Raw genomic sequence first — 27,787 nt, 5'->3', positions numbered from 1 at the left:
CTCTCTCTCTCTCTCTCTCAGTTTTCCTTTGCAGCAGAAACATCAAAGACTCCAATTTCCATAGCCCATGGTTCTGTAAGTGAAGTGGCTTTGGTGTCCCCTTCTGGATCATAAACCTAATAAGGCCAAGAACCCTGCTCTACAACCAACAGCCATTATAAACATATATGAGTCAGTCAATAGATTAAAAAATAAATAAATCTGTGAATAAATATACTGGGGGTGGGAGATAAGAAGTAGATCTTCTCAAAGAACTGATATGCTATAACCTTGGAAAAGCTACAGTTCAGAGAGGGAACTCGAGATTTCCATATGAAAGGAAAGACTGGAATTTGTGTGTTTTTTAAAAAATTTCATCCCAAAGTTGACAACTGGCCAAAGAGTTTTCTAGCTTATTGCCTCTTCCCTAGTTTCAGGATGAAACTCTATTTGATTTGATTATATAAGAAAAGGAGAGGAAAGACTTTGGCCTGAATAACAAACCACAGGACTCTTCTTATCTAAAAGTGACCATAGAGGTATTCTTTTCATCCCTAAAACAAGGTCATTTACATACACACATAGAAAACATGCCAGTGTGGCACATGGCTTCTTTTTCCAGCTCCTTCGCCTGAGGATGCAGAGCTGATGGGCTGGGCTACATCAGTCCTAGACACTGAGAAAATCCAGACTTCCAGAAACTTACGAGCTGCTCTGTCCTGGCTCAACACCTCCAGCAGTTCAGCTGCCACACGTGGTTTCCTGGTTGTAATTCAGTCACGATTCTGGCTTTAGCTTCATCTACACAAAGCAGTAGCCTCTCCGGGGCTCCAAGGATCTAGGGGTCAGAGACCTTAGTTTAACCTTTGGTGTTCTGTGTACAACCAGGCAGAGCCCTGCCAGCCACCCTTGAAATACCTGGTCCTGGGTTTAACCTCATGTGGCACCTCTGTGGACCTCAGGGTCTACTGAGATGGCAAGTTACACCGGGGCCCTCTGATCAGCCTGCTATGCAAATGCAACTTGAATGTAGAGACTAAGGTCTGCCACCCCAATTCAGGACCCATGGTCTGGAAGATGATCTGGTAGTAGTCAGTCCTGGAGTATTAATCACTGTATTTATCAGTTTGATCACTTATGGGAAAATTTAGCACACTGGTTTAAAATCTTAGCTTAGCATGGAAAGATGTGTATGTGATCCTTCCAACCCCACAGTCATTCTTTACTTTATTGTCCTATTTGTTATCTTCACTGATGATCTGGGTTTATATTATTTATTTGCTTACCAGGTCCTTGCCTATTTCTTCCCAATAGAAAGTCAGCCTTACAACGACAGGAACTTTATCTTATCCACTGTTACCTCTACGGGACTCAGAACAGTGCCTGGCCCATAGTGGGTGCTCAATAAATAATCACTGAACGAACAAAGTATTTGAAATCAGTCAAAGTATTTTTGTCAAGGGGGCAGGAACCCAACTTTGTTTAATTCCCCTCACGTTCCAGCCTTATAACAACCACACCAGGATAGGGGTGTTATCCCCATTTTATACCCGAGAAGACGGACAGCACATCTTCTCAGGCAGTTAACAAAATACAGACCAGAAGGCAGAATAACAGCTGTTTGTCTCTGGGCTGAGATGATCTCTCTAAGGATGGAGGATGATGAAAGAAAACAGGGAAGGGCCAGGATGATTTGTAACTGAGAAAAACAAGATGGTCAGTGAGAAACCAGAGCTTTGCAGAGGTTCAACCTCACCCCAGGAGGCTTCCGGTGTGTCAGCCTGACTCTTCTTTTAAAACTCTGCTCAAGGGGCTTCCCTGGTGGCACAGTGGTTGAGAGTCCGCCTGCCGATGCAGGGGACACGGGTTCGTGCCCCAGTCCGGGAAGATCCCGCATGTCGTGGAGCGGCTGGGCCCGTGAGCCATGGTCACTGAGCCTGCGCGTCTGGAGCCTGTGCTCCGCAACGGGAGAGGCCACAACAGTGAGAGGCCCGTGTACCGCAAAAAAAAAAAAACCAACTCTGCTCAAATGTCCACTTCCACTTGGGGTTTATTTCTCCTAAGAAACCATTACCAAGTTCTCTTCCTTTCTAGGACATGCGTTCTGCACACCCACTTTGGCTCTTGGAGGGCGTGTCTGCTGTATCCGTAAGGGATGGGGTTGTTGATCCAGCATGTGGTGCGCTACTTAGGTACCCAAAGTCCCCCACCCACAGACCTCTGCTCTAACAACCCACCATGCCCACGTGTCTACCATTAGAATTCCACTTTTGGTTGAAGCATGTTTTCAGAAGGTATCTGTTAAAATACAGATTGATTGATTTACTCACGTTACCTAGGAAAAGACTCATGACTGTGGATCAAGTCACACACAGTCATGAGGTTCCAAGGAATCCAGTTGAAGTAGCAGAACCTGGAGTTCTAGTACCTGATCTTTCAGGGGTGGACATCCTTGGAATTCTGTAGTGCTGTGGGGTTTGGCCATGGGAGAATGAATTCAGAGATACATCAAAAACAGAAGGATCGGGCCTCCCTGGTGGCGCAAGTGGTTGAGAGTCCGCCTGCCGATGCAGGGGATACGGGTTCGTGCCCCGGTCTGGGAGGATCCCATATGCCGCGGAGCGGCTGGGCCCGTGAGCCATGGCTGCTGAGCCTGCGCGTCCGGAGCCTGTGCGTCCAGAGCCTGTGCTCCGCAACGGGGGAGGCCACAACAGTGAGAGGCCCGCATACCGCAAAAAAAAAAAAAAAAAAAAAAAACAGAAGGATCAGTCTATAAGCAGCAAGGCATGCTGATCACCTCGTAAGAGCCCAGACTTTGTCCAGTCCTGATTCTTATCTGCAAAGATCCAGCACATAGGTGAGCAATATCCAGAAGTCTGGGGACAGTTCAGAGAAGCTGGGTTAACCGGGCTGAGAAGGAAGTAGGGTGCACGGCAGTCCTCAGTACCAGGGAAACCAAAACGCAGGTTGGGAACCAGAACTGGGGCATTGAGTTCAGACAGAGACTGACTGGCTGCACTGCAGCCTTATTCATGCTCAGCGACTTATTTCCGGTTCTAAGTGAAAGTGAGAAGGAGCCTCACCTCTGCTTTCATCCAGCAGCGCTGGGGACCCAGCTTCTCCTGTGTCCTCTGGCTTCCCCAGTGGAATCTCTTTCTCCCCCTCCTCACTGGGTTTCTAGTACACATGGTCCATTCAGGTATACGCTTCTGTTTGATATTACTGTTTAGTAACAGTTGGTGTGTTTATAAACGTAAAATGCAAATTACCTGCCTTCCATTAGATATTTGTTTCCATTTAAAAAACTGATACCACAATTTCCCCGTGTCCTCAAGCAAAGTGAGATGCCCCTTTTATGAATTCTCACTGTATGCTGTGCTTGCCTTTCATAACTTTTGCCACAAAGGTAAATAAATGATTGTTTGTGTAGTGATTTAGGTGATGTCTGTCTCTCTGATAGACTGTAAAGACAGGAACTATGTCTGTCTTATTCATGGATTTATCCCCTAGCACGTAATAGAGCTCCTGGCACACAGTGTGTGTTCATAAATATTACATGGACGAATCAATGGATGAAGGAGACATGGCTAGAGTTGGGGCTCGACATTGAGACCAAGATTTCTCCATTAGACCCAACATAATCCTAGGGCCAAAAGGTTTACCAGTTGGCCCATTCTGTTTACTCACCAGCTTGGGATCAAGTGCCTGCTTTTTACTCCCAGCCTTTTGACAACATCTGGTCATCTTTTTTTTTTTTTTTTTTGCAGTACGTGGGCCTCTCACTGTAGTGGCCTCTCCCGTTGCGGAGCACAGGCTCCAGATGCGCAGGCTCAATGGCCATGGCTCACGGGCCCAGCCACTCCGCGGCATGTGGGATCTTCCCGGACCGGGGCACGAACCCGTGTCCCCTACATCGGCAGGCGGACTCTCAACCACTCTGCCACCAGGAAAGCCCCATCTGGTCATCTTTGATGTCACCCTCTTTCTTCATTCTTCTGATATCTTTGTCCATTTTCCTGTCTTTGGTATTCAAGTTCTTCCATCTCTGTTCTCTGGCTTTTGATATGGGCCTGGCCTTCTTATTTAAAGGGCTGTGAATACTAAATTTCCTTGGTTTCTTTTATTCCTGTGTAGGTTGTGGATGTTGGATTGCCTCTTTTTCACTGAACACCTGTGAGCCCTTATCCAGCTCCTACGGAGTAGCTTCCAGTCTGGCCTCACTGAAAGCCCTGTGGCCTATAATCTCTCTGTAGAATTCACCTTACTTATTTATGTGTTAGAGCCAAGGGGACATCCATTCAACACTTACTGACATTATAACATTGTATCAAGGAGGAAGGTATTTTCCTCTACCCTTCTAAGTTCTTCGGGCTGGTCTAAGAAGTAAATTGACATGAGACATATTAACAGGAGAAAATCAAACAAAAAGTTTAGTCACGTGAATACAGGGGAGAGACAAAGGAGAATTGAGCCCTCATCTTAAATACCATCTTCAGCTAAAGACAAAAGAGGATGTTGAGGGTGGGAGAGTCAGTAACGGGAGGTTATCAGGAAAAGCATAGTAAACAATGGTAAGGGCGTTATGCAGATTTAAGTCATTGCCTTCTTCATGGTTAAGAACTTCTAGAGATTTGGTCATCTTTCTCTTCCTGGTACATGGAAGGAGACACCCTTGCATATAGAGATTTCCCTTACAAATATAAACGCTTCTTACAAAAGGGTAACTCCAACTTAGTTTTCAAAATTTTTCCCATGTCTGCTGTTTCCTAGAAAATAACCAGCTTAAAATAATTAATATGCCAAAGAGACAATATTTTTTAAAGGAGGAGCTCTTTTACAATAGAAGAGAGAATTGGGATGATACATAAGACAAGGACCTCAAGATAAGCAAATTTAAAGATCACCGGGCCGCCAAGAATCACAGTCACATGGCAACGTGACCATAGACAAGTCACTTAACTTTTCTGAGCCACAGCTTCCAAATATATAAAATGAAGCAACTAGATAGTTTCTTAAGTCCTTTCCAGCTTGTGTGATTCTCTAGTATTTTGAGTTTTAGAAGAAAGTTCTCAATAGAAATATTCTTTCAAGAATAATTGCTAACTGCCCCAGCTTGAGCACAATCAGAAATCTGTGTTAATTTGTTCACATTCCAGGTTGGATTTCCATTTGTGTCTTTGACAAAATAAGTATTGGCTTTTTCGAATTTTTTAATTACCATGAGACTAGTGTATTGACGAGGTTCTCAGAGCAATCTTAGAGCATCGGTAACTGCTTATGATTCTAGCAATCTTGCAGTAGGTTATTCATTCTTTGGTATTTGGTTTGACATTCATTTTTCTTTTTCAGCCATATTCACTTAAATATCATTAGCCCCCAAATGTACCAAAGGGCAACTGCATTGACTTTTTTAGTTCTACTCAGCTATTACATCGTAATTCATCTTTTTTTTTTTTTTTTGCGGTACGCGGGCCTCTCACTGCTGTGGCCTCTCCCGTCGCGGAGCACAGGCTCCGGACGCGCAGGCTCAGCGGCCATGGCTCACGGGCCCAGCCGCTCCACAGCATGTGGGATCTTCCCAGACCAGGGCACGAACCCGTGTCCCCTGCATCGGCAGGCGGACTCTCAACCACTGTGCCACCAGGGAAGCCCCGTAATTCATCTTTTACAGCAAAACTTCCATTGTGAACAGGCCAGGAGGGCTGAATTTGCATCATAGTCACACCTTCCAGTAAACTGTAGAGTCTACTTTAAATGTTACAGGAGTAAATCACAAGATAGGAGAAAACACTTGCTAAATGGCAAATGATTTGAAACTTCTATTTGACAGAGTATTAGGAGAGGAATGAATGAAGCTATGGAAGTGTATCATATTAGAAAGGGGAAAAGTGTCAACCAATTCTTACAAAATTGGATGATTTCCATTGAAAAATCTCCCTAATTGATTACATGTTGCACAACATGGGTTAATCTGGGATTCAAGTAACCCAAAGGTTTCTAAAAGCCCACCAAAGAAGAGAGAGAATCGTTTGGGCAGCAAAACTAACTGTCCCTAAATAGGATCTCTTTTATTCCATGGGGTCAGAGCCTAGAAAAAAAGAAGAGAGTAAGAAAGCCTCTTTTACCTAGGAATTTAAACATGTTTTGTAAACTGTTTTCTTGAAGTTAATTTTTTCTAATTGAGACTCCAAATCTAGGGGAGATTGGGTTTGTATGGAAGGAGTCTCCCACTATCATCTTATCCTTGTTAAATATCTGTCACAATATTAACGTGTTTTCAACTGCAAGTGAAGAGAAATGCTAACTGGTGGGTCTAACCCTAATCCCCACAATCTTTCTGCTGGGTTTGTGCAGCGAATGTTACTTTCTTTCTTTTTTTTTTTTTTTTTTTTTGAATATTAGTTTCATAACTAACCAGCCAGTGTCCTGTCTCTTGGACAAAAGAAGAGTCAGTCACAATGCGGCAAAAGCAGACAACAAACATTAAGAACTAAGCAACAAAGTAAAAATAAACAAATGGGCCTACATCAAACTAAAAAGCTTCTGTACAGCAAAGGAACCATCAACAAAATGAAAAGGCAACCTACATAATGGAAGAAATGTGCGCATCATATATCTGATCAGAATGGCTATTATCAACAAGATAAGACATAACAAGTGTTGATGAGGATGTGGAAAAAAGGCGACACTTGTGCACTGCTGGTGGCAATGTAAATCGGTGTAGCCCCTATGGAAAACAGTATGGAGATTCTTTGAAAAATTAAAAATAGAACTACCATATGATCCAGCAACTCCACTTCTGGGTATTTATTTGAAGGAAACAAAAACACTATCTTGAAAAGACACCTGCACCCTCATGTTCATTGCAGCATTATTTACAATTAGCCAAGGCATGGAAACCCTCTAAGTGTCCTTTGGCAGATCAATGGATAAAGACGATGTGGTGTATATACACAATGGGGTATTATTCAGCCACAAAAAAGAAGGAAATCCTGCCTTTTGCAACAACATGGATGGATCTTGAGGGCATTATGCTAGTGAAGTAAGTCAGACTGAGAAAGACAAATACTGTATGATTTTTATAAATGAACTGATAGATACAGAGGAACAGTCTGGTGGTTGACAGAGGCGGGGAGTGGAGGGTGGGCAAAAATGGGTGAATGTGACCAAAAGGAACAAACTTCCAGTTAGAAGAGAATTAAGTTCTGGAGATAAAACGTATAGCACGGTGACTATAGTTAATAATACCGTATTGTATATTTGAAAGTTGCTAGGATAGTACATCTTGAAAATTCCCATCACAAGCACTCACACTGTAACTAGGTGTTGTGATGGATGTTAATTAGATTTACTGTGGTGATCATTTAGCAATATATACACATATCAAACCATTATGTTATACACCTAAAACTAATACAATATTACATGTCAACTATATCTCAATAAATTTTTTTAGACTAAAAACTCATATTCATACAGAGATCCTACTTTGTGGGGTGTTTGTGCACTTTCACTGTCCACACCCCTCACTTCTCAGTCTTCCTTCTCTTCAGCCTCTAGAATTTCTTCCCTCTCCCTAGGTCACTCATCCTGACCACAGGTCAATATCAGGATGTATGGAAGAGGGCCTTCTGAGTGGCTAACCTAGAGGGGAAGATGAGGGCTGAGTGGCCAACAGAGATGACCCATATCTGGGCACTGAGAGACACACACAGAGGTCCCAAGACCTTGATCAAAGCCTATGTTCCTTTTCAATAATAACTAAAATAATCTGCTTAATTTGGATTTCCAGTCCACAGATAATCAGAAACCAAGGCTGAGAATGAAAAATGATACCTCAGGACTTCCCTGGTGGTCCAGTGGTTGATTCTGCACTTCCACTGCAGGGGGTGTGGGTTCGATCCCTGGTCAGGGAACTAAGATCCCACATGCCGTGCAGAGAGGCAAAAAAAAAAAAAAAAAAGAAGAAAAACAAACAAAAAAAAGAAAAATGATACCCACAGGCTGAAAGTGATGATGGAGACAAAAAAAATGGCTGTGAAACAGGTACAACAAAAAACCCATAGAGCTCAGAGGGCATTTCGTGAGTGACTCACTGCCTAATAACCTGAGAGTCATTTCCTCTGTATTTTTATATTTCAGTTCCACAAATGATGCACCCAACAGGTCTAAAGCTTGGTTTTAAAAACAATAGTCTTTAGTTATCTGTAAACTTCCACGATCCTTAATTACTCATACCAGAAATGCCTTTAAATGAGATATCATTACCTCATGTACAGAGATAAAATCTCAGGATTAGTTGGCCTGTGTTGTGTGCACTGTTTGTCCAAATGAGGCTGCCCATCTCCTAAAATACCCTCACCCCAGAAGGCCAGCACTAGGGAAGCATGAGTGCTCTCCCTTTGTCATTAGATGACAAAGGAAGAATCATACAGCTTACCCAGCCTGGAGGTGAGCAAGACACTCAGAAGGCGCCTGCACATTTTTCTTTGAGGATGCCCAGATGGCACCAAGCCCAATGTGGAGGCTGGCACATGAATCAGAGACCCCTCATGGCTTTTGCACTAGCAGGGCTGAGTGTCTTATCAGCAAAGTCACTGAAGGAGGCAAAACCGCCACTAACAACACCCTTCCACTTGTTCCATACTTTTCCAACACCTTCCTCTTCTAAGGTCAAGTTCAAGGCTCACCTTACCCACAGGGCCCACTCTGACCACCTGGTCAGGTCTCTCCCTCCTCTGAAGGCTGCTCATCTTATTATCCAGATCATTCATTTGGCACTTGCCAGAGTGTTTTATATTGTCAGCTCTCATTTCCTTGCCTACTGGTGGGTGAGCTCCTGGAAGGCACAGGCTGTTTTAGAGGCTTCCGTATCTCCCATAGCAAAGAGCATGGGGCCTTGAACACAGCACACCCCCAATAACTATGACTCTTTTATTCATTGAGCAAATATTTATTGACTACCTACTATGTGTCAGCTACACAAAATCCCTGTCCTCATGGAGTTCACCGTCTAGTGGGGGAAGACAGTCAAAGACAGATAAATAAAATGTACGGTACCTTAGATGGTGTAAGTGCTAAGGAGAAAAAATTGTATGAAATGTGGGCAGTGGGGGAGCTTTGAAATTTTAGATCTTATGATCAAGGAGAAGGCGACTGTGAGTAAAGACCTGAAGACGTCAGTGAGAGAGCCATACAGACGTCTGGAGAAACGCGTTTCAGGCCGAGGGAATGGCAGGCAGATACCCTGTAAATCATGGCATTAACAGACATCGTTACTAACCCCTTGGGAGCAGGACTTTATTTCAACTTGAAAAGTCCTGCTTATTATATGTAATATATGTAGTAAGGCTGGCATTAACAGACACTATTGTTAACTTTTCTAGTATATATATATGTGTGTGTGTATACATATATATCGATAGATATGATATTGATATGATATGCTATATGACATGACATTAAAGGCTGGCATCAACAAACACTACTCTTGAACCCCTGGGAGCAGGGCTTTTCAAGCTGTAAGAACATAAGCCATATTAAACAAAGCTCTACCCAGCCCTTAGAAGACTAGACTGACAGTCTTAAAATTTTTTGTGTCCTTGGTCATAGCTCAGGTGATACAACTCAGATTATCAGCCCCAGGCAGTCCAGTTCGCCACAGTAGACACACTGGTCCTAACCGATGGAAGAATAGTCCCACTTGGGGCAAGTTATCAATGAGGCTGTTGGCAAGTCCTCTCATTATCAGCTTCTGCCAGAAATTATAGTCGGGATACTTCGTTAGACGCAAGATCAATCGGCGTTGGGAATCTTGCCCATTGTGAGGTTCGGTTTCCAAGTAGTCTGCCCCAGAGAGGCTCGATCTGATTGGTTAAGCGGTTACATCGCCCAGCCAATCAGAATATTCAAGAGACCAGTTGCACTTTTGTCTACCCTGGCGGCTGCAGTAGCTTCTGGCAATGAAGGTCAAAGTGAAGCTTGAATGTACTATTGTAACTTCTCTTTCCTTCTCTGATGGGCCAAATTAGCCACTTGCTTACTTACTTTCCTTTCATTAAAGACCCTACGTAATAACCTCAAAGCGTTAAGATTTGTATCCTTTGGGGAAAACTGCATAAGATGACCTGTCACTCCTCTCCACTCCTGCGCATCCCAGGGCCCAGGAGCAGCCCTACCTCTCACCCCCTCAGATGTCCCACAGCCTTGAGGGAGGGGCTTGCATCTCACTCCACCACTTTTTTTTTTTCACCCCTTCTCATCTGGAATTATAGAGTTGAATTTTGAAAGTCACTTTCTGCCAAGACTTTTAAAAACATCTTCTGTATGTGCTACTGCCAGACTGGGATTGATTTACCAAATTAAAGGACATTAGAAATCTGCAGAGTCAGATCAATCTTTAATGAAAACCCAACAAACATTAAAAGGCTGCCACTAAGCAGCTAGGGGTTGAAGGCAACTCCAGCTAACTGGCGCCCATAGCACTTCTACTCACTGCCAAGTTCTAGGCAACTGGCTCTCAACCCAGCTCCATCAAATTAGGCCAGTTCTCTATAGCGCTTGTGTTGCTGTGTTGCTAATTAGGGTGATAGAGAGCACCCCTATCCCAAGAGAGTTTCTTCTAGATGTAGATGCTTCCTGAAACTCCAGGATTTAAAAACGCTCCCTGAAATGCTAGCTGCCATTTTGTAACTTGCATTGATCAGTGATGAAGAAATTACTCAATAGCTCCTGTTCTCACTAAATGGTGAAATAGCAACGCTAAAATGATTTGGGAACTGAAAGGATGGAGAGATATTTGGAGGAAGAAATCTCTTCTATGTTGGTGGAACAACATACAATGATTTATGAAATCTGAGTCTTCTAAAAGACTGAAATAGGGACTTCCCTGGTGGCACAGTGCTTAAGAATATGCTTGCCAATGCAGGGGACACGGGTTCGAGCCCTGGTCTGGGAAGATCCCACATGCCACGGAGCAACTAAGCCCGTGCACCGCAACTACTGAGCCTGCGCTCTAGAGCCCAAGAGCCACAACTACTGAAGTAGAGCCTGTGCTCTACTACATGCCTAGAGCCCGTGCTCCGCAACAAGAAAAGCCACCAGAATGAGAAGCCCGTGCACCACAACGAAGAGGAGCCCCCACTCACCGCAACTAGAGAAAGCCCGTGTGCAGCAATGAAGACTCAATGCAGCCAAAGATAAATAAATAAAGTTATTTTTTAAAAAAGACTGAAATAGAGTGATTCTCTTTGTAAATTCTCCGAGGTTTACTAATCAACTGATTTTTATAGCAGTTTTCCTCACCCTTAGCTAACATTAGAATCACCCCAGGGTGGGGTACTGGCGCCCAGCCGAAACCAGTAACCCAGAAACTCTGGAGGTAGAGCCCAGATATCAGTAATTTTCCTCCAAATCTCTCTAGTTGATTGTAATGTGAAGCTGGGGGTGAGAACTGCTGCTCCACAGGAATCAAGTTTATTGTTTCAAATAACAATTTTTTTAAATTGTAGAATGAAAACAAAAGCGTTATATATACAGGACTTTTAAAAGCCTGACTGTTACAAGCCCTGTCATAAGGTTTGGTTTCTTCTGGGGCCTTTCTCCTTGGCTTATAGATGGCTGTCTTCTCCTTGTGTCTTCATATGGTCTTCCCTGTATACATCTCTGTGTCTTAATCTCTTCTTTTCATAAGGACACCAGTCATATTGGATTTGGGTCCACTCACATGACCTCATTTTACTTTAACTACTTCATAAAAGACCCTCTCCCCAAACACAGTCACCTTCGGAGGCAGTCAGGGTTAGGACTTGAACATATAAATTTGGAGGGGACACAATTCAGCCCATAACAGGTACTTTGAAGTAAAGTGGATTTTTCTGTTGCTATTGTTGGGTGGGAGACAAAAATTTCTTTTAAAACATGTTAATTAAAAAAAAAAAGACATTGAGAATAAATTCAAAAGTTGCCTGGGCATGTGCAGCATAAAGATCCTGAACCATCATGACGGGAAGACTGTGCCAGAGGAAGGAAGTCTCAGGACCAACTGAAAGCTCAGTGCTGGGGTGTTCCAGAGATGCCTTGTAAAGATGTAAGAGATCGCCTACTCATGTGGATTCTTCAACTGCCTCCATTGTCCAGAATGCCCCAGACAGCCCAGGGTGCTGTAGGAGCATGTGTAATAGACTTTCCCTTCCCAAGGGGTCTCTCCTTTCTTGGCTCTTCCAATGCTTATAAAATTTGTATTTGCATAAAAGGTAAAGCATGAAGCCTTGGTGCTCTTAAATCCTAGATGTGTTTAGTTAAAAATACTAAAAAATAATTTGGGGATCTTAAGAATCCACTCCCTAAATGTGTGGTTCCTGAGAAATACCACCTCAATAGGTTTTACCTTAGGCCCTCAGTTTAGTTTTTATAAAATTGAATGTTTCTAGAGAAGCGAAGCTGAGAAAGAATATAGAACCAAAACAGAGAGGTACGTGTATATGGTGTGTGTGTGTACACGCGTGCGTGTGTGTGTGTATGTGCATGGTAAGGGGTGTACAGATAAGGGAAAATAGAATCAAGAAAAGCCAGTGTAAGCCATGCTGCTGTCATGGAGGAGACTATTTATTAGGGCTGTGGGTTTAGAATACCTGCTCAAGACAGGTGATATTCTATTCTGAGTTTCTGTTTGAATGAATCTCCCAGTCCCCTGAATTTACCTACAACAGGAGCAAAGATAATAACCATTTTGTATGAATTCTATGCTCCAAATCAATCACGGTGCTGTTCTTTCAGCAAATTGTTTCTGAGAACCTATCATGTGCATAGCACTGTCCAGAGAGCCAGGGCCAACACAAAGAGGTACAAGATATACCCACTACTCTCAATGAGCTGGGAGTTTAGTTGCTCAGACAATGCATATACAAGTCAAAGATAAACCACACACTCCCTAACACCATACACAAAAATAAACTCAGAATGAATTAAAGACCTAAATGTAAGGCCAGACACTATCAAACCCTTAGAGGAAAACATAGGCAGAACACTCTATGACATAAATCACAGCAAGATCCTTTTTGACCCACCTCCTAGAGAAATGGAAATAAAAACAAATATAAACACATGGGACCTAATGAAACTTCAAAGCTTTTGCACAGCAAAGGAAACCATAAACAAGCAAAAGACAACCCTCAGAATGGGAGAAAATATTTGCAAATGAAGCAATTGACAAAGGATTAATCTCCAAAATATACAGGCAGCTCATGCAGCTCAATATCAAAAAAACAAACAACCCAATCCAAAAATGGGCAGAAGACCTAAAGAGACATTTCTCCAAAGAAGATATACAGATTGCCAACAAACACATGAAAGGATGCTCAACACCACTAATTATTAGAGAAATGCAAATCAAAACTACAATGAGGTATCACCTCACACCCGTCAGAACGGCCATCATCAAAAAATCTAAAAACAATAAATGCTGGAGAGGGTGTGGATAAAAGGGAACCCTCGGGCTTCCCTGGTGGCGCAGGGGTTGAGAATCCGCCTGCTAATGCAGGGGACATGGGTTCGAGCTCTGGTCTGGGAAGATCCCACATGCCGCGGAGCAATTAGGCCTGTGAGCCACAACTACTGAGCCTGCGCATCTGGAGCCTGCGCTCTGCAACGAGAGAGGCCGCGATAGTGAGAGGCCCGCGCACTGTGATGAAGAGTGGCCCCCGCTTGCCGCAACTAGACAAAGCCCTCGCACAGAAACGAAGCCCCAACACAGCCAAAAATAAATAAATAAATGAAGCCAAGCATTTGAAGCCCTTTTAAAAAAAGAAAAAGAAAAGGGAACCCTTTGCACTGTTGGTGGGAATGTAAACTGGTGCAGCCACTATGCAGAACAGCATGGAGTTTCCTTAAAAAACTACAAATAGAACTACCATACGACCCAGCAATCCCACTACTGGGCATATACCCCAAGAAAACCATAATTCAAAAAGAGTCATGTACCACAATGTTCATTGCAGCACTATTTACAATAGCCAGGACATGAAAGCAACCTAAGTGTCCATCAACAGATGAATGGATAAAGAAGATGGGGCACATATATACAATGGAATATTACTCAGCCATAAAAAGAAATGAAATTGAGTTATCTGTAGTGAGGTGGACGGATCTAGAGTCTGTCATACAGAGTGAAGTAAGTCAGAAAGAGAAAAACAAATACTGTATGCTAACACATATATATGGAATCTAAAAAAAAAAATGATTCTGAAGAACCTAGGGGCAGGACAGGAATAAAGACACAGACATAGAGAATGGACTTGAGGACACCGGGAGGGGGAAGGGTAAGCTGGGACAAAGTGAGAGAGTGGTAGTGTATATATGGACATATATACACTACCAAATGTAAAATAGATAGCTAGTGGGAAGCAGTCGCATAGCACAGGGAGATCAGCTCAGTGCTTTCTGACCAGCTAGAGGGGTGGGATAGGGGGGGTGGGATAGGGAGGCTGGGAGGGAGAGAGATGCAAGAGGGAAGAGATATGGGGATATATGTATATGTATAACTGATTCACTTTGTTATGAAGCAGAAACTAACATACCATTGTAAAGTAATTGCAAAAAATTATACTCCAATAAAAATGTTAAAAAATATAAAATAAATTAACCTCAAAAAAAAAAAAAAGATAAACCACACCGTGAAACTTACAAGCAATGCAAAGACGATATAGGGTGATAGTTTATAAATGTCCATATAGTGCTCTAAAGGAAAAAATGCACTCTTTCTAGAACTAAAGGCTGCAATAAGATGTGAATTCAGAGCTATTCTGGTAGACTGGACTCAGGGCAAGGAAAATGGATAGGAGAAACTTCAAAAATGGAAAACAGGGATAAAATGGACTAGCCATTGTTGTTTGTTTTTCACTGGTTTGTGTTAGATTGCATGGATCAGATCTGGGATTCAGGGGAAAATCACTGAACACGTTTATAATAAAATGTAAGTCAAATTTCAGTCATCTCTCAGCTTCTAACAGGTCTTTCTTTCAGCCCCATCCCTACTCCAAACAAATAGGCAAACAAACATATGACTTAATGATCAGCTTACACTACGATCCCTGTCAGTGGGAAACTAGATCTTGGCTAAGGGCACAGTCATTTAAAAGGGTCCAGTTTGGTCCTCAGTATAAACTGGTCATTACAGAACATGTGAGACCTGACCCTCCTTCAGGAACCTGCCCAGTGTGGCTAAAATTGGCCTCCTGAATTAGACATTGCTAAGGAGAGAAAACACACCATGGGCTGAGGGCCTTTCAAAAGTCTTTTCTTTCTCTAAACAGAAACGAGGCCAAAATCAGCAACCAGAGTAGACTCAAGTTTATAAAAGCTATCTAGAGTCTACCTCAGGAATGTGAATGAAACTCAGGTCTTTCTTAAGCAATATCTTTTTATCAAATTTGCTTTAAAAAAAAAAGCTGCTGTTGTGTTTGGGTTACCATCCCTGTTCTGATATTATTATTTTTTTTTAATTCTGTTACTTTAAAATAAAAGCCTAGTATATGGAATATCATAGGAGATGACTGTTTTAAACAAGGAAGGCTTTTTCTCCATCCTCTTTCCCAGGCCTCCACACACAGGCATGGGACCGACCTGCTCTTTGGACCTCAGAAGGTGTGAGCACACGTGGGCGTGATCGGCCTGCCCTTTATCCCTCTGAGATCGGGGTGTTCCTCCTTCCAGCTGGCAAGACCAGCAAAGCACTGTGCAATCTGTTCCACCCACACAGACCCCAGGCTGTTGCTGCACTGTCTTTTCCTTTTATTAGTAGGGAAAATTGATCCTTCTAAATGGTAAGTCCAATATTGTAAGGAAGCTGAAACAGCTGCATGGGTTTTGGCTAGTGGCTAACTAGGTTCCCTTGTTCCCAGCTCTACTGGAAACATCCAGTTAGGAGCGATGTCCAGGATCCTAATCTCTCCTTTCTAGAACCTCAACTTTCACCTAACTCTTGTACCTGCCTGGCAATAAAAGCATCACGATAAAGCCTGTGTCATGTCACTTTCTCTTTTTTCTTTTTCGGTACGCGGGCCTCTCACTGTTGTGGCCTCTCCCGTTGCGGAGCACAGGCTCCAGAGGCACAGGCTCAGCGGCCATGGCTCACGGGCCCAGCCGCTCCGCGGCATGTGGGATCTTCCCGGACCGGAGCACGAACCAGTGTCCCCTGCATCGGCAGGCGGACTCTCAACCACTGCGCCACCAGGGAAGCCCCTCATGTTACTTTCTTGATAGCATACTCCTTCTTGCTTTCCCGTCAGGAACACCTACGGGTAGTGAATGCAGATGACTCCAGGGGCCAGCTAGACAACTCCAGTGTGTGGATTTGGTGGTGTCTGTGCATGTGCCCAGGGATCCCGGCAGGGTTGATCACAGGTCTGGGGTAATGGGGCTACTGTGACTTTACTCCAGCCCACTGTTACCCTGTGGGAACACTGACCCAGTTTTATCTTAGGAGTTTTCAAGGGAAGCTCAGGCTCTAGAGTTTAATGTGAGATGTTCTGATTTTCCAAGGTTGGCTCAACTTTAAAAAAATTTTTTGGCTCAACTTTTTAAAACATGAAAACCAGATAAAATTTATCTGAGGGCTACGTTCAGCCTTCAGGCTGCCAGTGTGAGACGTCTGCCATCTTGGATAGGACTAACACCTCCTGTGTGCATGGGAGTTGACAGTTAATGGAGGCATGTAGAGCATTTAGTATGAGCGCCTGCCTGGTTACCTTCAACACACAGGTGTGGGTGCTGGTTTAGCTACATTAACTCTAGCCTGACTTTGCATTTTGTGTTTGTATAAGAGACAGCATGCTCACCACACATGGGGCTCACAGATGGAGAATGTCTGCTCTGCCTGGGTGGAGAGGAGGGAACACAACAGGGCACGGGTCTCCACTTCTTTTTTCCTCCCTCTGCTGGCAAAGCATGGGTGGGCTTAGCTGAGGAGGTACCAGGCTGGACTGAGCAGCCTAGACTTCCCTGATTGGGTGGATTGGGGGAAAAGCTGTGCAGGGAGCCATATGGATAAACTCTCATTCAACCCAGACAACAGGGGGGATATTGTATTGCATGGGAATTGTAAAAAATTGCTGTTCAGTTTGGGTGTCCTCTCCCTGCCTGGCTGGACGCTATCTCTCATCTCCTGCCCCTTTGCAAGCCTCCTACTCATATACACAACATACACATGTTGCCCACTACTGCTTCCTACCCTCACCTCCATTTACATACCAACACATTGAGCCTGGCATCAAAATTTCCACTGTCTCCTGCCCAACCCAAGTCTGCTCTAATTATCTAATTCCAGAAGAGGAAAGCTAGAAGTCACTTCCACCTCTAGAGCTACACTGTCTAATACAAATATTATGTGAGCCACAAATATAATTTAAAATTTTCACCTAGCCACATTTTAACAAGTAAAAAGAAACAGTCAAAAAAATATTAAATAATACATTTTATTTAATCCAATATATCCCAAATATCATTTCAACATGTAACTGATATTTTTTAAATTGTTAATGAGATATTTTAACTTTTTTTGTACTCAGCCTTTGAAATCTGGTGTGTATTTTACACTTAGAGCACATTGCAATTTGTACTAGCCACATTTCAAGTGTTCAAAAGTCATATGAGGCTAGTGACTACTGTTTAGTTAACACAGCTCTAGAACATAAAGAAAGAAATTTCCCTAATGTAGTGATCAAATTTCTACCTCCAAGTTTTTGTTAATGAGGCAATCCAGTTGCCTAAAATTTCCTATACTGACATATTTGAATAAAATTCAAAAATGTTTTGACAAATTAAAATGGTTCATTGACTCTTACAAAGTGAATGTCAACTAGGCTAAATGTAAAATTCTATATTCAGGCTCATAAAAGTCAAACATATAAATATAGAAGGAGGAGACTGGCTTGGCAATTCATGTAAAAAAATGTGTGTTTAAGTTAGCCACAATCTCCTAAGACCCATAGTGTGATAGGATTTTTTTTTAATTGCCAGTCAATATAGTAACCCACAATACAGGAAGTAATTGGTCAGATCTAGTGCTGAATTAAGGAGTGTGTCAACCATGTTTGGTGTCACTATCATAGGATGCGTAAGAAGATGGAGAAAATGTCATTTACCAGATTTCTTGGTTGAATCTGATACTTTCTGATAAGCTCACTGGCATGAGAACTGAGTTCTCTGAAGACATGTTTGAGCTATAATTGAGGGTCACTAACTAGCTTTCAAGGAGGTGGGTGCTGTTATCTATAGGACCTGTATTTGCTAGGTAGGGTGTTCATGATTGGGCAAGACCTGAACTGATCGGGGTGATAAAGAGGACCAAGAATTGCTGCTGGCCAACCTTTCCAGCCCCACTCTACGTAACAGACACATGTTTAGGGCATGTCCATTTGAACAGGCATAAAATTATTAACCTGCCTAGAGTACGTATAGCCTCCTCTTTCGGCCATGGCTAGAGAAGTGTGCTGAGGTTTAAGTATAGCATTTTAAGATAGACTTTTACAAACTGGAGTTTCTGAGGAGTCATGAAGAAGGTTGATACGGGTGATGAGCAGTGTGTCAATTACCTCACGTGAGAGTTTGAAGAACGAAAAAGATTTGACATAAGAGAAGACTAAAGGGGCTTCCCTGGTGGCGCAGTGGTTGACAGTCCACCTGCCAATGCAGGGGACACAGGTTTGTGCCCCGGTCCGGGAAGATCCCACATGCCACGGAGCAGCTGGGCCCGTGAGCCATGGCCGCTGAGCCTGCGCGTCCGGAGCCTGTGCTCCACAACGGGAGAGGCCACAACAGTGAGAGGCCCGCGTACCGCAAAAAAAAAAAAAAATGACACTGAGGGTTGTCCTCAACCGCAAGCAGGCTGAGGGGAAAAAAATACATGGCGTCAGCACTTCAGTTCCATACCCGTTACCATTTCTTCACCAACACAACCCCCGCCCCCAACTCGGTAAACTCCTGTGCAGACTCCCCGCAAACAAGCAAAGAGTTAGGTCTGGGGGAAGTGTGAGGGATGGCCCAGGAAAATCTGACTAATTCTCTGAGCACAGAGAATCTTCCGTGCAGCTCAAACTTATCGGTCAATGCTTTCGTCTTCAGAAAAAAACCCTTAAACTAATTCGGTCAGAAGGTTACTAGTTGCTATTTGTTTAGCCAATGATTCCTCTCCAAGAATGCGTATAACTATGGGCAAATCAAAATTCAGGTTACCTTTGTTAAAAAGTAAACAGGCATATTAGAAATTTTAAGAGTTTTTTTTGAGCAAACGTCGGTTGGAATCGACATGGCCAAACGGTAGGTGGTTAGGAGCGCTCCACCAAGAGCAGGCAGGGGCAAGACTGTTATAGGGAAAAGGCAGAAGCGGAGGCAGGAAATTAATTGACTGGCTGTGGCTTAAGCGTTTGTCTTATGTGGAAAAGCTGAGTTGGCTGTTTGTGATTGGATAACCTGAGGCATCTACAGGGTCAGGTTTTTGTTTGTTCACGCAGGCTGTTAAGGTATTAGAACCGTCTCAGTCTAATGGCCCCCTTGTTTTATTAACATTCGCTACTTCTGTGGTCAAATACCTTTGATTATTGGACCTGCAAGCTGTTCTAGGGCATCACCAATCTTTAATCAGCTCCATTTTCAGAGTATAGATGTAGCGAGATTGTTCTTCAGGGGGCAAGCTGACAAGAGTATTGCCACCACATGCTTCTAGAACAGAAAGTACACATGAATAGGTACTTAATATGTCAGCCTAGAACAACGACTTATTTCCAAAAGGCCTCTGTATTTCCAAACCCAATGGTCACTTCTCTGACCTCATCTTAGCCTCTCAACAGCATTTAATCTAGCTCACCACCCCCTATTTCTTGACTTACTTTTTTCCCTAGGCTTCCTTAAGAAAGGGGTGTGGCCCCTTGTGGTAAGTGTACCATTGTTCCAACTATTCACTGCTTACCCCTGTGAGGGTGTTGTACACCCTCAACCTAGACACAACAATCTTGACCATGAAAAGTAAGTGGAAGAGATAGAGGCCACATCCCTCCATGTGTTTAATGTATGGGATTCAGGAATTCCTAACATCACCTCCTCTAGCTACAGCTGATATCTGAAATGAATTTTCAAAATTTCTTCCTTTTATCTTAGGACGTGTTGCAAATCCTCTCGGGTGAGGAAAACCCTTAAAGGATGAAGGGAATTAACATTTATTGCATATCTAATATGTGACAAGTTCTGTATTAGAAACTTTACACGTATTATCTTATTGCATCATCACAATCCTCTCATTATTCCCATTTTACAGATGGGAAAATGAAAGCTCAGAGAGGTTAGGTAAACTTAACTCTGAATTACAGTCAAACAGATAGTAATTAGTTACTGGAATTAGAACCGAGTCTGCGTGTTTCCAAAGCCTTAAGTTCTTCCTATGCTATAATGCTGGCTACCTGCTTGGTCATATACCTCCGGGTTAGAATGTAGTGGGGAGGAGAGGGCAAGAGGTTAGCAGATGCTTCATGGATGAGCCCTGTGGACCCAGGATACAGAAGGAAGCTGGTCTTATTTATTTATTTAATTTATTTATTTTTGGCTGCATTGGGTCTTCATTGCTGCACGCAGGCTTTCTCTAGTTGCGGCGAGCGGGGGCTACTCTTTGTTGCAGTGCGCGGGCTTCTCATTGCGGTGGCTTCTCTTGTTGTGGAGCATGGACTCTAGGCTCGCGGGCTTCAGTAGTTGCAGCAGGTGGGCTCAGTAGTTGTGGCTCACGGGCTCTAGAGCACAGGGTCCGTAGTTGTGGCTCACGGGCTCTAGAGCGCAGGCTCAGTAGTTGTGGTGCACGGGCTTAGTTGCTCCAAGGCACGTGGGATCTTCCCGGACCAGGGCTTGAACCCATGTCCCATGCATTGACAGGCGGATTCTTAACCACTGCACCACCAGGGAAGCCCTCATATTGATTTAGAATCCTAGAAGATTAGAACTGAAAGAACCAAAGACATCACCTGGTCCAGCCAATCAACTCTACCTAATGAGACTGAGGCTCAGAGAAGGGAAGTAATCTTTCCCAATGTGGAAGAATGATTATTTAGATATTTTACTAGTAAGATTTTGCTAGATAATCCTGTGATTACAAACAACCCTAGGCCCCAAATCTTGGTAGATTACAATAACAAAGATTTATTTCTCATTTGTGTTAACACATTGCCTGTGGGTTAGCACCAGACTATGGCTCTGCACAAACTGCAAGTTGGCTGTGGGTCTGTTCCACAAGAATCAAGGCTGAAAGTTCTAGGGCATTCCTTGTTTTATCATTCTTGCTTTATTGCACTTCACAGACACTGCATTTTTTACAAATTGAAGATCTGTGGCAACCTTGTGTCAAGGAAGTCTATTGGTGCCATTTTCCCACAGCATCTGCTTACTTTGTCTCTGTGTCACATTTTGGTAGTTCTTGCAATATTTCAAACCCTCCACCAGCAAAAAGATTCACTTAAGTTTCAGATGATGGTTAGCATTTTTTATCAGAAGGTATTTTTAATTAAGGTATATATTTTTTTAGACATCATGCTATTGCACACTAATAGATTACAGTATAATGTAAACATAACTTTTATATGCACTGGGAAACCCCAAAATTCGTGTGACTCACTTTATTGCAATATTCAGTTTACTGCGGTGGTCTGGAACTAAATCTGTGATATCTCCGAGATATGCCTGTGTATGGAATATACTATTTTCATAGCAAAGGGAAGAAGTAAGGGGGCTAGTGGAAACAGTGCTCAGACATCATCATGTCATGTCTGCTCATCTCCCATTGGCCAAAGCTAAGCCTGACATCACTGGGGGCAGGGAATACATATTTTTCACAAGGGAACATGGCAAGTCACATAGCAGTGGGTGGGGTGTCTAACCCTTTTGTAGAAAGAGAGAGTAAATCACTGTGAACAATAACACAATCTACCACATATATTAATTTGTGTTTCATTCACAGTGAACTTCCCAATGAAGATGGTAGCTCAACCACTGCATTCACTGGCCTCAAGAAGGGCTCGTGTTGCCAAGGTCAAGCATAGCTTGCTGGTTTGGATTTCAGAAAGCCAAAGCTTTTGAGATGTCTCTGGAGGGCAAGGGGTGAGGAGAAAGGTGAGTGCCTTGGAAAGAGAAGAAGCTGTGAGAGTTAAGGAGAGAGATTTTATTCCTCAAGCTTGAAAAAGGAAGAGGATTTGGGGGGAGGGGCATCGAGGAGAGATGAACACCTGGTCTCAAGAGTTGTGAGAATCAGCTGAAACTTACTACACCACAGAGGGAGGGCAAGACTCATAGGAGCTTGCTTCTTAGGTGTTCTTGGGGAGGCCAGGGTACCAGCCTCAGTGAGAAGCCCAGCGGGTGCAAACTGGGTTCTCCATGTGCTCAAGGAACAAAAGTCCTCTCCAAAGGTATTGGATGATATAAGACCTCAAGGACCTTCCCAATGGCCTGGGATGTGGGGCAGAAGAGAACCCATCGTAACATTAAACTTACTACCAACCCAATGGGATGGGGAGCAGAATACATTTGATTTAAAGAAATAAAATGAGTGAGACATTTCTTCCATCTCGTATTATGGAATAAAATTCATTCATCAAGATCTCACAGCTAGTAAGGAACAGGACAATGCTGTATACTTTCTTTCATACAAATGTTTGTCATTTTCTATGCTAGGCCCTTCACGTTAGTTTCCTAGAGCTGCCATAACAAAGTGCCACAAACTATGTGGTTTAGACAACAGGAGTTTATTGTCTCATAGTTCTGTAAAGGCTGCAAGTCTGAGGTCACGTCAGGGCCACGCTCCCTCTGAAGGCACTAGGGAAAGATCTGTTTCCAGCCTCTCTCCGAGCTTCTGGTAACTCCTTAGCTGTGGCGGCATAACTCCACTCTTCACGAGGCATGTCTCCCTGTATGTGGATCTGTGTCCAAATTTCCCCTTTTTATAAGGACACAAGTCAGATTAGGTTAGGGGGCCCACTCTACTCTCCTATGACCTCACCTTAACCAATTACAGCTGCAATGACCTTATTTCCAAATAAGGTGACATTCACATGGGTTAGGACTTCCACGTATGAATTTGAGAGGGACACAATTCAACCTATAATACCCTCTGAGAGGCACTGGGGATGTAATGCCACCGAGACAGTCAGGGACCCTGACCTCATGGGCTCAACCATCCAGGGGAGGACAGACACTAAGCCCAAGAGTGTGAGTGTGAGGCAGATTCCAGGTCGTTCCATTTCAACTTCCTGCCTCTTGGCCATTGGGAGCTAGTCTTCCAATTAGACGAATGTCAGCGTCACTCTTGGGAACCTCTATTGATGTAGGATGTGTATTCTCAAGGAAGTTGTCAAAACAGAAATAAGGATTTGCCATATTTTTGACCATCCAGCATCTGAACCCCCTTCTCAAGTTCTGCCTTTGTGTGAGCCTTCATGGAAAGCAGCAAGGATATGAGGTTACAGCCAAAATACAGCCATGATTCACCCTTGCCTAATAATTTGTGTCTAGAGCAATGACTCCTAGGGGCAGCGACAATTTAGAATTCATCCTGGTGGCACCATTCGGGGTCCAGGGGCACTCATGTAAGCAGTAGTGCAGGAAGCAGCACCCTCACCGGTCTGTACCTGTTGTGCTGTGCTCTAGCCTGTGCTAACCACCCAGCTTCCCTTGGTGCTTGCCAGATTCTCCATCGCTGTGAACTCTTGTGAGCTACCCCATATTCTACCAATAAGTTCCTTTTCTCCTTACAATAACCGAAGGGTGTTGTTTGCAAGTGCTGAAGGAGCAGATACACAGGTAAACAGAGCCGGCTTCATCCAGCCTAGGAGATAAATCTTACGTTGAGATTCCACAGCTGCAGAAGCCAGCCTGTATGATCCATCTCCCCCTGCCTCTCCAAAAATTGGTGTCCTTTACACATTCTAAATTGCTTATCCTTTCACTCTGCGGAGCTGTTCTTTAGAAGAGCTGCAGTGAAAGAGGAACAGATTTTGATGCAGAAATAGAGAAGATAGGAGTGGTATTTAAGATGGTGGCAAATGCTAAGAGCTCAGTGTAAAAGCCAAAGGCAACCATCTTGCTCATTATAGACTGTGAAACCTCTCAGTCGGGAGTTTGAGTTTGCTGATGTCATGCTCCTTTAGTTTGTTTACCATTGCAGCATCCTGGAACATAGCTGAGTCAATCCACTTAGCCATGGCCACATGGAGCAGTTTGGAAGGGGCCACAACCAGCCTGGACCTGGTCCCTGAGGGATGGAGGGGAAATTGATGCAGGTGCGGGGAAACAGCTTGGTGTGGTAGAGAGAACATAGCAAGCAGCGTGCTTGGTGTTGAGGCTGCCTGTTATTGACATGAGGCATGGGATCCTTTCCCCAGACACGCCAGGGGCGGGGGTGGGGGGGTTCCTGACTCCCCACAGACAGTCATTAGATAAGCAGTGCAGCAGGAAGCATAGACCCAAACCTTGAATGGAGAAGAAGGTGGAGTTCAGGACTCCTGTGGAGTTCAATCCAATCAGAGTCCAGATTTTAAAGAGATTGCAGAACCCCTGGATTTACATGATAGTGATTCAGAGAAAAAGAAAACAGGGCAAATGTCAGTCACCAGACTTGGGACAAAGGAAGGCAGGGTCATCAGCAAAAATGGATTCGATATAAATACTAGAACCTTCCAACTCTGCTGTCTATGTCAAGGTCATTGCCAGGGGAAGGACAGCAGCAGGGCCAGGCTCCCAGATGGAGGCCACATGCTCCGATAGAAAAAGGACAGGACACTGCAAAGACTGAATGCCCACTAGTAATGCATCTTGCCTCACTCAGTTTTTCCTGCCAAATTTGACAGCATCAGAAATCCAGGAGAACCCTATAGAAGGAGCTGGTCTAGGCCCCAGCTAAAGACCAATAAGAAAAGCAGAAGCTCTCCAAAAGAGCCATTTTCTTTCATTTATTTTAGGGAAAGAGACTCCAAAACTTCCCTCTGTTACTGTTCCACCATTTATTTTCTACTTTTGTTTTGTGTCTGACTCAACGCTCTCAACTTTGATTAAAATTGGGTCAATGACTTCATGTGTATACTTGTTACTATGCTCAAAGAAATTCCTCATTTGCTTCAAGTTTGAAATTATGCCACCTAATTCAAATGTAGAGTGTATGTGTTGTGTTCTGGGTTTTGAGGATTCAAAAATGAATAAAATATAGCCCTGCCTTTGGGAAGCTTACAGAATAACTTGTAGTTGCCTTTTCTTAAGACAAATCAATCCCCGTTCTTATAAACTTGTTCAGCAACTTACAAAGGAGAGGAAATTGGAATGGAAAAATGGAAGGATAAGGAGAAAGGACAAGAAAGGCAGAAAAGCATACAATAATGAACCCCATCATTCCTGTTTCTGAGACTGTCTGTCTCCCAGCACAGAAGACTAGGGTTGCCACAGCAGGACACCTGCTGGTCCACAGCATTCGTTTCACACCAATCTGACATACACAAAGAAAGCCAGTGTGATTTACTCCCTGACTGACTGACTGACAGACACAGGGTGGTGTGTATGTAATAAACTGTTACCCGCAGGATTTTTGCCTCACTTGATGACAACAAGAGGAACAAAGATACACATACACACACTAATGCACATACAACTCCTTTCCCCTAACCCTCCACATACACACAGGTGTAGAAAGCTTTATAAATATAAAATCAAAGGCAAAATATTGTACAGGAAATTACTTACGTACCCATCTTCTATGTAGCAAAAAGCAACCAGAAACAAAAGTACAAGGCAAATGACCACTGACAACATAAGAGGTCTTACATACAGAGAGAGCTCGAACAATTCAAGAATAAAAAGCCTAACACAATAGCTAAATCGACATAAGAGATTAACCGAAATCCACAGAAGAAACAACATAAATATTAAACATGTGTGGAAAAAATATTCAATCTCCCTAGTAAGTAATTTAATTAAAATGATAATTATAACAAATGAGATCCCAATTTTCCTTTATTAAATTGACTGATATTTTATACAGATCTCAATGTTAGAAAGGATGTGGAAGCTCTCCAAGGGCGATTTATGTTGAACTCATTGTGATTTATTACACCAGTTCTTAAGCCCCAAGTCAGCAGAACACTCCAGGTGTTCCATGACCAAAATCTGTGACCAGTGGCTTTCTTTCCTTAGAAACAGTCAAGCTAAAGGAGAAAATGTGCAAAATCATATGTTTTTCTCCAACGTATCTCTTATAAGAACTTCAGCACTTGCAGGAGTAAAAGGACAAAATCAATTAACAAGATGCAAGCAAATATGAACGTAAAAACCTGGAAATAGCCCATCTTTCGTAGTTCAATAGCTTGCTGGGTTTCATTTTTGTTGATGTTGCTTGTGGACTTTTGTGTTTATGATTTTATGTTACGAAGATCATACGGCCATATTTTCTGCTGACAAATTATTCCTACTTCACATGATGGGATTAAACATAAATACTTTGTGCTACGCCCCAGGGAACACCATGATTTCCTCAGGTCTCTTCACTTCAGCCACTCACTCATTCCTTCAATAGATATTCACAGTACTCCCTACATGCTGGGCAGAGTTCTGGAGGCTGGAGATATAATCATGAGCAAATTAAAGTCCCCGTTCTCACAGAGCTTACATCCTTGTGGGAGAAAACAGAGCATAAACAATAAAAGATAAATATCTAACATGACAGATGGTGATAAGGAAAGTAGAAGAAAAAGTCAGCAGGGTAAGAGGGATAAGGAGCACTGGGGGAAGTGGGAGAGGGGACCAGAGTGCTGTAATTTACAGGGTGGTCCAAGAGGGTCCCCCTAATAAGGGGATATTTGAGCAGAGTCCACAAGAGAGGAAAGGATAAGACACGCACTTATCTGGGAGAAAAACATTCCATTTAGAGGGAAGAGCAAGTGCAAAAGGTCCTGAGGTGGGAGCACACTTAGCATGTTCAAAGAACAGCAAGGAGGCCTCTCTGGGCAGAGCAGAGAAAGAGGGTGATACTGGTGGGTGATGAGGGCTGATAGGAAGCAGTGGGTGGACAGATCATACAAAGCTTTATAGACAGGGTGACCATAGCTCATTTGCCTGAGATAGCCCTGTTTATGCCTATTGTTCTGGGATAATCTGTCATACCTCCCCTTTTCATTCTAAAAATGTCCCTGTTTATAGGATAAATCATATGGTCATTCTATTTATGGACCATTATATGGGTTTTGGCTTTTGCTCTGAGCAAAGGAAAAAGCCACTGAAGGGTTTAAAGCAAAGAAGTAACATGCTACGACTTTCACTTTTTAAAAAAAGGGGGGGCACTGGTGGAAGCAGGGAGATCAGCTGAAGACTCCTGTGGTCATCTAAGCAAAAATAATGGTGGTTTGGGCTGGGACCAAAGTAGTGAAGAAGCAGTGGAACTCGGAATAGATCGTGAAGGTAAGGCTTACAGGATAGACTTATAGATTGCACTGGAGAGTGAGAGGAAGAGCAGAGGCACAATGACTCCAGTGCAATGTGTTTGGAACCCCTGATTAATCATATATTTTGGTTTCCACAGAACCTTCATATATCATGGAATGTGCTTGCTTGAAGTGTAGGTCTTGGTACTGTTCACTGTTTTTTTTGTTTTGTTTTGTTTTTGTTTTTTAATTTATTTATGGCTGTGTTGGGTCTTCATTACTGTGTGCAGGCTTTCTCTAGTTGCCGTGAGCAGGGGCCACGCTTCGTTGTGGTGCGCGGGCTTCTTACTACAGTGGCTTCTCTTGTTGAGGAGCATGGG

General features: G+C 43.3%; 1 long non-coding RNA gene across 1 annotated transcript in view; it reads right to left on the bottom strand.

Annotated features, from left to right (window-relative positions):
* Nucleotides 1–27,787, bottom strand: part of LOC132481144 (uncharacterized) — a 148,397-nt gene that overhangs the window by 7,485 nt on the left and 113,125 nt on the right. Inside the window, exon 3 of the long non-coding RNA XR_009530778.1 lies at nucleotides 686–817. This is a non-coding gene — a long non-coding RNA (uncharacterized LOC132481144). The remainder of the gene's footprint in view (nucleotides 1–685; nucleotides 818–27,787) is intronic.

The sequence above is a fragment of the Mesoplodon densirostris genome, chromosome 20, assembly GCF_025265405.1.
Source record: "Mesoplodon densirostris isolate mMesDen1 chromosome 20, mMesDen1 primary haplotype, whole genome shotgun sequence".
Classification (NCBI taxonomy): Eukaryota; Metazoa; Chordata; class Mammalia; order Artiodactyla; family Ziphiidae; genus Mesoplodon; species Mesoplodon densirostris.
Note: the sequence above shows the minus strand (reverse complement) of the source record. Positions and strands in the feature narration are given on the sequence as shown.